This window comes from Rutidosis leptorrhynchoides, chromosome 3 (assembly GCF_046630445.1).
Source record: "Rutidosis leptorrhynchoides isolate AG116_Rl617_1_P2 chromosome 3, CSIRO_AGI_Rlap_v1, whole genome shotgun sequence".
Lineage (NCBI taxonomy): Eukaryota > Viridiplantae > Streptophyta > Magnoliopsida > Asterales > Asteraceae > Rutidosis > Rutidosis leptorrhynchoides.
The window spans coordinates 523,047,973-523,062,304 of NC_092335.1; positions in this window are offsets into that span (position 1 = coordinate 523,047,973).

The following is a 14,332-nucleotide window of genomic DNA, read 5'->3' on the forward strand; positions in this document are numbered from 1 at the left end:
TTCGTCTTATCTCTTGACGTAGTAACGTTTGATTTCCGAAATTCAAGGAAATTAAAAGAAAATCTTTGAAATATATACAGGATTTGATTCACCGGGATTTAAGGAAATTAGGATCCACTTTAATTAAATGTGGTAACCTGCCCTGGCTACTTTGTCCGGTATTTCCATTATAAATTGACTTCTTCCGTTTCATAATATTCACCACCCTTAAAACTTTCTTCCCCGATTACTACATTAAAAAAAAAATTGTGAAAATGCTCAATCCAGTTCTGGTTCTTGACCTAATATTGACGTTTTCCACAATCATCCTTCTTTTCCAGCCCCCACCAGAAGAATCTGTTTATTTCTATTATGCTCTAGGGATTGTTGTATTTATCATTCTCCCGTGTCTTTATATTGCTATACGCATTGATATACACGGTTTGTAATTTCAGGTTTGTTATCGGGCTTTATATCTCCCCTTATATTTTAATGTCCCTACTCCTGTCTTCTATAATCATCGTCATTCACAGTTAATACTCCCTCCTATTTGCTGCGATTTATACTCCAATTTCTATTTCGGAGCTTTGTCCCTTCGTTTCTTCTTCTTGCGATTAGGCATCTCTTGTAATGGTCCAGAATTCGTAGGTATAGAGTTTTGGATGAACATAGTTATTGTTCTGAGAAGGTAATCGTAATGGCACGATCTTGATTTGTCAAATTACCAAATTATCCGGAAAAGACCGAATCATCAAGAAAAATATTTTCTTGATATGTTTAGAGGTTAAAAGAGTTATGTAACATGGTTCATGATGAGGGTGGGATCTGTGAACCTTTATCACGTTCCATTAGAAACTCAGCATGACTTACTGTAATATAATCACGTTGATCAAGTGTCATTATATTATATTAACTCATGCTTCAGTTCCCAACACTACTTCAAAACATCCATTTTTTTTTTTTTTGAATTTTTCAGATTTTAGAAACTAAAATAGTTTCTTTTATGATGTAACACAGATAGCGTGAAGAAATAAATAATTTCGGATGATAATAGTTATGAAGATATCTTCAGAAATATCGAAGATATTTATAATGAAAGATATGATAATATCTTAGAATTTCTAATATCGAAGGATGATGAAGAATATGTTCCGTAAGAATTTGAAATAAGTAAGGAGCAAGATATTTGCTAAATATTTCATCAAAAACAGAATCATCTAGATTCTTTATGTATAAGTTTAGTCCCTGTGACTTGTCCACAGTCTCCTTTATGGTTTGCTCAATCCGTTTTTCAATTCCAAACCTTCTCTTTTTCTCAGCTTTACCACCATACTATTCTTTAGCATCAAACTTTTGACTGTTAAAGTCGTTTACCGTTTTTGCTGCTTTATCAGCATTTTTCTAAAATTAGGAGGACTAGTTTCACAGTTTGGGGTGTTTTTCAGAAACTTCACATTCGAAGTATCTAAGTCTAGAAGATAGATGTTATATGTTTATATATAACTGTTGTCGTAGAAAACGCTGCGAGATTCAAAATACTGATTGTTAATTCCCGGTGGTTGGTATGGCAATTACCGTTACAAGATGTGGATGAGTACATGATCAAATTTCAAGGTATATATAGTGATTTCCGGAGAGATTTAAATAGCAGAGTGACGGAGTCGCTGGTACATTTACTGCTAATATGATGGGATATAAAAGGTTCCCCGGTAACAACAATAAAAAGGGTAATCCTATATGTCAAGGTTTAATTAAGGCTTATCCAAATGAAGTTGACTTGCTGAAGTTGTGACAAAACTGGATACTTGAAAAAGAATTGTAAGATTATTTTCAGTAATAATAATGCAGAAGGATTTATCACAGATACGTGTTAAAGTTTTACTTAGGTTTCGAGAGCTTTCCAGATGTATGATTATAAGTACAAATCTTTCTTCTCGTAGATATCGTGTAGTTGGTTTGTCTTCTCGTTTGTTCATTAGTTGAAGTGTTTCCAATAATTTCGATGGGTTTGAACGCAAAATGTAATCATATGATGTTCTAGTACTGTTCTGAATTCAAAGCATGGTTTTCGAAGCATGGTTTTGAAAGATGTAGGAATCTAAGAGTGATGTTTTTCGTTTAATGTTGACTTGGATTCTGATCTATCGAAATCAGAATATGAAATTGAATGAAAATGGTTATTCTGCGATGAACAGATACGTATATCTATAGGTTTGAGCAGTATAGTTAATGATTGCTGAATCAGAATTGAAGAATGTATAGTGTAACATATTAATGTGGAATTTATATATTTCTAGGGTATTACCTACCCGTTAAAATATTCTCATCATTAACAGTTTGTACAAAAGGATTTTCAATTACAATCTTTATGAAAATATATGTATGTATATTTCCTTCGGATGTAATATAGATTTAATGAGTTATTAAACTCATTTGATTTTCGGTTGGAACTAGAAACGAAAATAATCTCTTCTATATTAAAGATTACATAATCGTCGCAGGATATTTCTCCAATGAAGTTATGAATTAATACTTCATCGTTTATGGTTATTAGTATTCTTCGGTGTCTATGGTGCGTATGAGGTTGATACTCGTGGGACAGATTGTGAGGTTAAGGTTTACGTTGCGGATGTTGTTGTTGTCGGTACTGGTACCGTTGTTGGTTGTGCTGCTGGTTCTGGTGGTGCTACCGGTGCTTCCTGTGATGCCTGCAAATTGTGCATCATATTCTCCAAAGCCACAACTCGAGCGCGAAGCTCGTTAACTTCTTCTATTATTCCGGGATGATTGGCGGTTGGTACGAGAGGATGAATAAAGTTTAAAATTCTAGTTATCATATAATCGTTGCGAAATATCCTGGAAATGAGGGTAAAGATAGTGTTTCGAACGGGTTCGCCGGTAAGTGCCTCAGGTTCCTCACTAAGAGGTGAATTCGGTTGGTGGAAAGGATCGCCTTCCTCTTGTCTCCATTGATTAAGTTGATTACGAACCCATCCCCAATTCATCCAGAATTGGTGATGACTGATTGGTTGATTCATTCCGGTTACACTGCTTTCGGAACTCAGGTGGAAATTCATATCGGAATCCCAAGAACTCGAATTACTTGCAGAATTCATCTTACACGGTTAGATAAATAATTTTCGATGTGAAATGATTTTCGGATATCGGATGATATTCTAATTACATAGAATACCTTTATATAGTACAAAGGATCCGCGAATTACGGAGAAACTTTCGGAAACTGTCAAGTAAAGGTAACAGTAACAGATACGCTAAGATATTCATTTTGTCTATACACTAGTCATGCAATCCATGCAATAAGGTGTGTCTAGACTACAAATGATAAGCAGGTAATTTTCCACACAAGGAATGATAAGCAGGTAATTTCTAACAAAAAAATTATAAGCAACAACTTTTATCATGCAGACATGGTCGAAGTCCAGACTCACTAATGTATCCTAACAATAACCAGTTAGACACATTAATGCAAATTCTGGTTCGCTAAGACCAACGCTCTGATACCAACTGTGACGATCGCTCCAAATCTATATGGACAATACGTCATTCATTGATTTCATTGCGAGGTATTTGACCTCTATATGATACGTTTTGTAAACATTGCATTCTTTTGAAAAGGCACACCATAAATGAATATTTAAATCAAAGGTTTTCAACATCTGATGATTTCTACATATAGACAATCACTGTAAATAATAGTTTACAATAGTACTTCCGTTGACAGTACAGTCAAAATAAGATACATGGTGATGATTTGGTGAATGCAACGTTTCCTTGAAAAATATGCCATGTATGACTCCATGCACATAGCTTGTCTAACATATAAGCAAACAGCGGAAGACTTCTAGGAAACCTGAGAATAAACATGCTTCAAGTGTCAACACAAAGGTTGGTGAGTTCATAGTTTTAATATTACACATAATCCGTATATCAATGTGGATTACAAAAGTTCAGTTGTTTTATTCAAAACGTTTATCAATAGGTTTTACATAAAAGGGGGATCACAAGATTTCAGTTGTTTCATCCGAAACGTTTATCAATCGGTTCTACAAAGTTGAGAACCCTGGTAACTAAACTTTAACGTTTATAATAAGTACCCCTCGTTTAACATGCAACCAACATGTACAATACACGCAATCCAACGTGTACTAACTTCAAATAGCATACGTCTGTTTTATAGTTCAGGCTAGAGTTTCTTTCTATACCTGGAACAGACGGGGATGTCAAGCCCTATGGATCCATATACAACTATTCGCGCCCACCAGTTCTTATAACCGGCAGTTACTAGTTACCAAAGCTAAGGGATTTTCGGTTCAAACTCAGTGTAGAATTTAGTATGTACTTGTATCCATTATGTTTAAATATATCGCATGTATTCTCAGCCCAAAAATATAGATTGCAAAAGCAATTAAAAAGGGAGCAATGAAACTCACACATATAAATATTGTAAATCAGTTAATAAAGCATTTGCATGTATTCTCAGCCCAAAAATGTAGAGAGTAAAAAGGGATCTTATGAAACTCACAGTTTAATATTGATATACAATATTGCAGGAAAGCACGTAGACGCATTGGAGATAATAAGCACGAGGTTTGATTCACAAAAATACCCCCGAATATTACCCATAACCTCCTTGGCAATAACCCATATTTTCCTTAGCTCTAGCTTTCTCGGAAACTCGTTTTGAAAAATTACTTGGACAGCACTCCGTCGTAATATTTTATGTACATTATTATTTTTGTATCGCAAAAATAATAACACTAATAATAAAAATAATAAGATTAATAATAATCTTATTAATAATAATAATAATAATAATAATAATAATAATAATAATAATAATAATAATAAAATAAATAAATACGGAGTAAAAATAATATATATGTGTGTGTGATTTATCTGGCCAAAACTCGAGAATTTATAGCACTTGGCCTGAAATTTTGCCTCATGCGATCGCATGGATTTTGGGCATGATGGCCATGCAATCGCATGGCCTCAATTTCCAGCTCAGAATCATTTGTCCATTTGTTTGTCGACATGATAAAATATTAATATAATATATATAATTTAAATAATTAATTATATATTATATTAAATTCACGTGCATAGTTGACTTGTAATTTTTGTTCCGATAAGTCGTACGTCATCACTCGACTTATGTCCCGGTTCCAGTTTTTCGAATGTCCTTTCGTACCTTTAGAAAACTTGCATTTTACGTTTCGTGTCACGTACCTTTGTCAAAATATAGTCTTAAATTATCCATAAACTATACCACTCATAGTATATCTAAACTTTCAAATGTTTTGGTCATTTACTTCTATAAATCATCGTCTCGCTATTTGTTAATATATATATAATATATACATTTTCATTTTGAAATAGTGTTACTGTAGCAAAGTTACTGTAGCAATTCACTGTAGCAAAGTCAATTTCACTGTAGCAAATAGTGATTTTTGAAAACACTGTAGCATTTTGGGTACTGTAGCAATTTGAAAATACTGTAGCAAATTAGTATTTTACTTGTTCATCTTAAACGTTTTAGTTAACTTATCTAAATATCAATCGAATCAATAATCGAATGTTACTATCGTTTACTAAATAACTTGAAATCATATATATTCAAATAGATATATAAACCAATAAGTTTAATGTACGGTATCATGCAATTAAAACTTTGTTACGTTTTCAAGTTATAGTATATATATATATCTGTTTACATATAATGGTTCGCGAATCGTTGAGAACAACCGAAGGGTAATTGAATAGTTCAAAATTTTGAGATTCAACTTCATAGGCTTTGCTTATTGTGTCGAAGTCATTAATCATTTAAGATTAAGTTTAAATTTAGTCAAAATTTCCGGGTCATCACAAAACCTATACTTTTTCTATTTATATTCATAAAATAGAGTTCAATATAAAACCATAGCAATTTGATTCACTCAAAACGGATTTAAAATGAAGAAGTTATGGGTAAAACAAGATTGGATAATTTTTCTTGTTGTAGCAACGTGAAAATTGGTAACAAATCTATATTAATCATATCCTAGCTAACTTATATTGTATTATACATGTATTCTAATATATTATGTAATCTTGGGATACCATAGACACGTATGCAAATGTTTTGACATATCATATCGACCCATGTGTATATATTATTTGGAACAACCATAGACACTCTATATGCAGTAATGTGGGAGTTAGCTATACAGGGTTGAGGTTGATTCCAAAAATATATATACTTTGAGTTGTGATCTAGCCTGAGACGTGTATACACTGGGTCATGGATTGATTCAAGATAATATATATCAATTTTTTTCTGTACAACTAACGTTGGACAACTAGTTGTAGGTTACTAACGAGGACAGCTGACTTAATAAACTTAAAACATCAAAATATATTAAAAGTGTTGTAAATATATTTTGAATATACTTTGATATATATGTACATATTTGTTATAGGTTCGTGAATCGACCAGTGGCCAAGTCTTACTTCCCGACGAAGTAAAAATCTGTGAAAGTGAGTTATAGTCCCACTTTTAAAATCTAATATTTTTGGGATGAGAATACATGCAGGTTTTATAAATGATTTACAAAATAGACACAAGTACGTGAAACTACATTCTATGGTTGAATTATCGAAATCGAATATGCCCCTTTTTATTAAGTCTGGTAATCTAAGAATTAGGGAACAGACACCCTAATTGACGCGAATCCTAAAGATAGATCTATTGGGTCTAACAAACCCCATCCAAAGTACCGGATGCTTTAGTACTTCGAAATTTATATCATATCCGAAGGGTGTCCCGAAATGATGGGGATATTCTTAAATATGCATCTTGTTAATGTCGGTTACCAGGTGTTCACCATATGAATAATTTTTATCTCTATGTATGGGATGTATATTGAAATATGAAATCTTGTGGGCTATTGTTACGATTTGATATATATAGATTAAACCTATAACTCACCAACATTTTTGTTGACGTTTAAAGCATCTTTATTCTCAGGTGAATACTAAGAGCTTCCGCTGTTGCATACTAAAATAAGGACAAGATTTGGAGTCCATGTTTGTATGATATTATGTAAAAACTGCATTCAAGAAACATATGCGATGTAATATATTTCTATTGTAAACCATTATGTAATGGTCGTGTGTAAACAGTGTATTTTAGATTATCATTATTTGATAATCTACGTAATGCTTTTAAAACCTTTATTGATAAAACAAAGGTTATGGATGTTTTAAAAATGAATGCAGTCTTTGAAAAACGTCTCATATAGAGGTCAAAACTGAAATGTCCCGTTCTTATTGATTAAAAACGTTCCATATTAATTGATTTCGTTGCGAGGTTTTGACCTCTATATGAGGCGTTTTTCAAAGACTGCATTCATTTTAAAAAAAAACCATAATCTTTATTTCATAAATAAAGGTTTAAAAAGCTTTACGTAGATTATCAAATAATGATAATCTAAAATATCATGTTTACACACGACCATTACATAATGGTTTTCAATACAAATATGTTACATCGAAATCAGTTTCTTGAATGCAGTTTTTACACAATATCATACAAACATGGACTCCAAATCTTGTCCTTATTTTAGTATGCAACAGCGGAAGCTCTTAGTATTCACCTAAGAATAAACATGCTTTAAACGTCAACAAAAATGTTGGTGAGTTATAGGTTTAACCTATATATATCAAATCGTAACAATAGACCACAAGATTTCATATTTCAATACACATCCCATACATAGAGATAAAAATCATTCATATGGTGAACACCTAGTAACCGACATTAACAAGATGCATATATATAAGAATATCCCCATCATTCCGAGACACCCTTCGGATATGATATAAATTTCGAAGTACTAAAGCATCCGGTACTTTGGATGGGGTTTGTTAGGCCCAATAGATCTATCTTTAGGATTCGCGTCAATTAGGGTGTCTGTTCCCTAATTCTTAGATTACCAGACTTAATAAAAAGGGGCATATTCGATTTCGATAATTCAACCATAGAATGTAGTTTCACGTACTTGTGTCTATTTTGTAAATCATTTATAAAACCTGCATGTATTCTCATCCCAAAAATATTAGATTTTAAAAGTGGGACTATAACTCACTTTCACAGATTTTTACTTCGTCGGGAAGTAAGACTTGGCCACTGGTTGATTCACGAACCTATAACAATATATACATATATATCAAAGTATGTTCAAAATATATTTACAACACTTTTAATATATTTTGATGTTTTAAGTTTATTAAGTCAGCTGTCCTCGTTAGTAACCTACAACTAGTTGTCCACAGTTAGATGTACAGAAATAAATCGATAAATATTATCTTGAATCAATCCACGACCCAGTGTATACGTATCTCAGTATTGATCACAACTCAAACTATATATATTTTAGAATCAACCTCAACCCTGTATAGCTAACTCCAACATTCACATATAGAGTGTCTATGGTTGTTCCGAAATATATATAGATGTGTCGACATGATAGGTCGAAACATTTTATACGTGTCTATGGTATCTCAAGATTACATAATATACAATACAAGTTGATTAAGTTATGGTTGGAATAGATTTGTTACCAATTTTCACGTAGCTAAAATGAGAAAAATTATCCAATCTTGTTTTACCCATAACTTCTTCATTTTAAATCCGTTTTGAGTGAATCAAATTGATATGGTTTCATATTGAACTCTATTTTATGAATCTAAATAGAAAAAGTATAGGTTTATTGTCAGAAAAATAAGTTACAAGTCATTTTTATAAAGGTAGTCATTTCAGTCGAAAGAACGACGTCTAGATGACCATTTTAGAAAATATACTTCCACTTTGAGTTTAACCATAATTATTGGATATAGTTTCATGTTCATAATAAAAATCATTTTCTCAGAATAACAACTTTTAAATCAAAGTTTATCATAGTTTTTAATTAACTAACCCAAAACAGTCCGCGGTGTTACTACGACGGCGTAAATCCGATTTTACGGTGTTTTTCATGTTTCCAGGTTTTAAATCATTAAGTTAGCATATCATATAGATATATAACATGTGTTTAGTTGATTTTAAAAGTCAAGTTAGAAGGATTAACTTTTATTTGCGAACAAGTTTAGAATTAACTAAACTATGTTCTAGTGATTACAAGTTTAAACCTTCGAATAAGATAGCTTTATATGTATGAATCGAATGATGTTATGAACATCATTAATACCTCAAATTCCTTTGATAAACCTACTGGAAATGAGAAAAATAGATCTAGATTCAAAGGATCCTTGGATGGCTTGAAAGTTCTTTGAAGCAGAATCATGACACGAAAACAATTTCAAGTAAGATTTCCACTCGAAATAAGATTGTTATAGTTATAGAAATTGAATTAAAGTTTGAATATGATTATTATCGTGTATTAGAAATATAACCTACTGTAAGTAACAAAGGTTTCTTGATCTTGGATGATTACTTGGAATGGATTTAGAAAACTTGGAAGTAAACTTGCAATCTTGGAAGTATTCTTGATTTTATGAAACTAGAACTTTTGGAATTTATGAAGAACACTTAGAACTTGAAGATAGAACTTGAGAGAGATCAATTAGATGAAGAAAATTGAAGAATTAAAGTGTTTGCAGGTGTTTTTAGTCATTGGTCTATGGATTAGATATAAAGGATATGTAATTTTGTTTTCATGTAAATAAGTCATGAATGATTACTCATATTTTTGTAATTTTATGAGATATTTCATGCTAGTTGCCAAATGATGGTTTCCATATGTGTTAGGTGACTCACATGGGCTGCTAGGAGCTGATCATTGGAGTGTATATACCAATAGTATATACATCTAAAAGCTGTGTATTGTACGAGTACGAATACGGGTGCATACGAGTAGAATTGTTGATGAAACTGAACGAGGATGTAATTGTAAGCATTTTTGTTAAGTAGAAGTATTTTGATAAGTGTCTTGAAGTCTTTAAAAAGTGTATGAATACATATTAAAACACTACATGTATATACATTTTAACTGAGTCGTTAAGTCATCGTTAGTCGTTACATGTAAATGTTGTTTTGAAACCTTTAGGTTAACGATCTTGTTGAATGTTGTTAACCCATTATTTATTATAACAAATGAGATATTAAATTGTTATATTATCATGATATTATGATATATAATATATCTTAGTATGATATATATACAGTTAAATTTCGTTACAACGATAATCGTTACATATATGTCTCTTTTCGAAATTATTAAGTTAGTAGTCTTATTTTTTACATATGTATTTCATTGTTAATACACTTAATAATATATTTACTTATCATTTAACATAATTAACCAAGTGTATCAATATCTTAATATGATTCATATGTACCTAGTAAGACGTTGTTATAACGATAATCATTATATATATCGTTTTCGAGTTTCTTAAATTAATAGTCTCATTTTTATGTATATAACTCATTGTTAAAATACCTAATGAGATACATACTTATAATAAAATCATGTTAACTATATATATAACCATATATATGTCATCGTATAGTTTTTACAAGTTTTAACGTTCGTGAATCACTGGTCAACTTGGGTGGTCAATTGTCTATATGAAACCTATTTCAATTAATCAAGTCTTAACAAGTTTGATTGCTTAACATGTTGGAAACACTTAATCATGTAAATAACAATTTCATTTAATATATATATATATATATATATATATATATATATATATATATATATATATATATATATATATAACATGGAAAAGTTCGGGTCACTACAAAAACCTTGCAACAAAATCAATTAATATGGAACGTTGATAATCAATATGAACGGGACATTTAACTAGGAGTCTGATCTGGCCCCGAAAATCAGCAAACAAGTGCTCCGGTGGGTTTCTTGGTGCTTGATGCTCATCACGGTTCTCATCCTTGATGCGTGTAAGTTTCAAGTGTACAACTCTTTGATGTTTTAGCATCACTTTGACCAAGTTTCAACCATCAACACACAATGTCAAGACTAAGCAAGAATACAACTCACTTAAGAGTTTTAGAAGGATGATGAACCAAGGCTACATCATGTTCTTAGTCTTAACACAAATACAAGTTCTATCTACAACTAAAGCTACAAGCTTTCATTCAATCAAATAAGTAAGAACATAAATTTGATCAAACAAAGTAATGAAACCCTAAGCTAGAGAGCTTGGATCCTTATAACAAAAGTTATGAGATTTCAAAGCTAGAAACCTTGAATCTTTTATGTTCTTGAAGATCTTCAAAGCAAAAGGCTAGATATTCAAGTTCCATGAAGATCATAAACACAAGTTTTGATCTTTTAACAAAATAAAAGAGATCATAAGTTAGAAAACCTAGATCCAACAAAATTAATGAAGATTCAAAGCTAGAAAGCTTGAATCTTGAATGTTCTTGAAGATCTTTAAAGCATAAAGCTAGATCTTCAAGTTTCATGAAGATCATAAACACAAGTTTTGATCCTTTAACAAAAATAAAGTGATCTTAAGCTATAAAGCTTAGATCCATCAAAGTAATGAAGATTCAAAGCTAGAAAGCTTGAATCTTTAATGTTCTTGAAGGATTCAAATCAAAGTTTGAATCTACAAGATATAACAAGATCAAAAAGCTAACAAGCTTGATCTTATAAAGATGATGATGATGTCATGATTTAGAGAAGAAGAAGAAGAAGAAGAAGAAGAAGAAGAAGAAGAAGAAGAAGAAGAAGAAGAAGAAGAAGAAGAAGAAGAAGAAGAAGAAGAAGAAGAAGAAGATTTAAAACTTACAATTTTTAGAGTGAGAAAGACTAGAGAGAAAATTAGAGAGTAAGTGTGTGTAAAATGAGAATGAGATCAAGTGTAAAATGGATGAGAATAGCTTGGTATTTATAGTGGATATTGGTGGTGGTGGCCGTGGGTTTGGGGGGGGGGGGGGACAAGGGGACACCTTTTTGTTTTTTGCTTAGTGGTGGTCTAAAGGTGGTGCTTATTGTTAGGATCCCATGCAACATTTGTGATAATGATTAACAAAAATGCTAGTATGTTGGCTCTTATAAATGGGTTTTTGTCCTCCATCTTAATGGGTCATAATCCATTTAAAATTGGGCTAATTAAATGGTCCATTAGCTAGAGTAGGGTGGGCTAAAGTCCAACAAGGTAGAAAGTTCAACAAGACTAACTAGTGAGCATAAGTAAATCACTAAGCGTAATTAAGCAACCAAAAACCCAAGTAATTGTTATTAGGAAATAACAATTAGTATTACGTATTCGTAATATTCCAATTACGATAAAAGTTAAACGTGTACCAAAATATATAGCTCGTTCTAAACGTCAAGTGACACTAAAGGTCATAAAAGCATTCGGGGATCAAGTTAAGTAACTAAGTACTTAATGGCACGTTGTATGGTATTAATGAAAGTAATTAACATGAAATAAGATACCCGAATATAAACCAACACAGTACGCACAAATACGCAGTTTCGTGAAAGTAACAAGCACAAAAGTAAGTCGAAAAATTCGGGTCGTTACAGAAAGTAGGCCTCCCGACCTTCGACTTGCTTCCTTTTCAAATGAATCGAAGGTGTAGTGTTTCCAAATTTCATTGAAAGTTGGTTGATCAACAAGTTTCAGCATTGTTTTTTGTATGGCAATAAATTGCAATTGAAACCGATTGACCAATGTACCCGCCATACGACCTCTTGATTTATTACCGAGGCCACGGGTATTCCATGAAGTGATCCTCATGGCTTATCTTTGTTGGTTAGAGAATCGTCGTAGGCCATATTTTGCATCAAAACCCCAAAATTGGCCATCTCTTCCTTAAAGGTTAGTTTTTTACCACCAAATGCTTGATGGGAAGATTATCGTTCTTCACTGATTTACCATCGCCAATGACATGGTTAATTTCACTTGAAGTGTCAAAACACCAGAGAGATCTGGAATTTGATCTACCCATTCGTTACTTGAGATTTTACCCTTGTTCTTGAGTTTTTCCTCTTTGACGTGGACAACAGTAACATCGTTAGATGGAACTGAGATGCACCTCACTTTAATTTTCTCACAAGACTCCTTACACCCTTGATCGATACCATGGTTATCTTGTGTTGGTTTGATTGGGCTAGAGGATCTCAGTTTTGAGATAAAGGAATTCTCATTAACAAAGTTAGGGGAAATAACATCAGGTTTGGAAAGAGAAGGTTTTTTTAGGAGAAATATTGATAAGGGTATGGTAGTCATCTAAGTTTAAATTAAAGGGGACACGTTGCAAAGGAAAATTGGGGGTTGAAAGGGACGTATCCTCAACTGCCTCGTTATCAGAAACATAAACCACAGAGTTTGTCTTGAAGATTGATGCTTTGATCTCTGCTGCTGCTTTACAGATCTCATCTGCTTTAAGCTTTTGGTTTTTAACTGCTTTTGAAACCTTTTCCATAGAGTTGTGAATCACACTAGGTAAGGTAGTGAAACAACCCAACCCGTATTCCATACGATAATTTTTTTTTTATAATACACATTTACGCGCCAATTAAACATGTAAACCATTCCACAAGTTCCATTTAAACGTACAACCATTTAAATGTTTACAAAAGGCTCGAAGGCCATTAATTAAGTTTAATACAAGTTTAACCTACTACAATGATAGTTTATAATCCAAACGACCCTCGAGCATGGTTTGGGGCTAAACTACCCAAAACGTTAGGCCACTTCAAAAGCTATCCCAAAAGCACCACCTGTCAACACAAACGGGAGACAACTAATCCAACCGTATGCCCTTACCCTTGTCCAAGCCGGAACCTATAAAATGGTAAACAACGAGAGGGTAAGCAAGGCTTAGTGAATGCAATAATTATACATACATATATATAACCCATCTATTTGAAATCACAATTACCAAATACCTCGTACGAACATGTAACTCACATAGCAAGTCAATCATACCCAAAATACCAACAAGTCGTACATTGACACAAAATCTCATTAGCATATACTCAACATCATATATATATATATATATATATATATATATATATATATATATATATATATATATATATATATATATATATATATATATATATATAATGCTAAACAATCACAACACAATATGGTTAACCATAACGCTATGGTGCTACCGACACGTGGTTCACACCATACGCATTTGAGTCTCACTCTTTTATAGTGCTACCGGCACATGGTTCACATTTTGACGCTACCGGCACGTGGTTCACGCCTCATTTTATAGTGCTACAGGCACGTGGTTCACACTCGATGCTACCGGCACGTGGTTCACATCCTATATCCGTCCCATACATGTTATGGC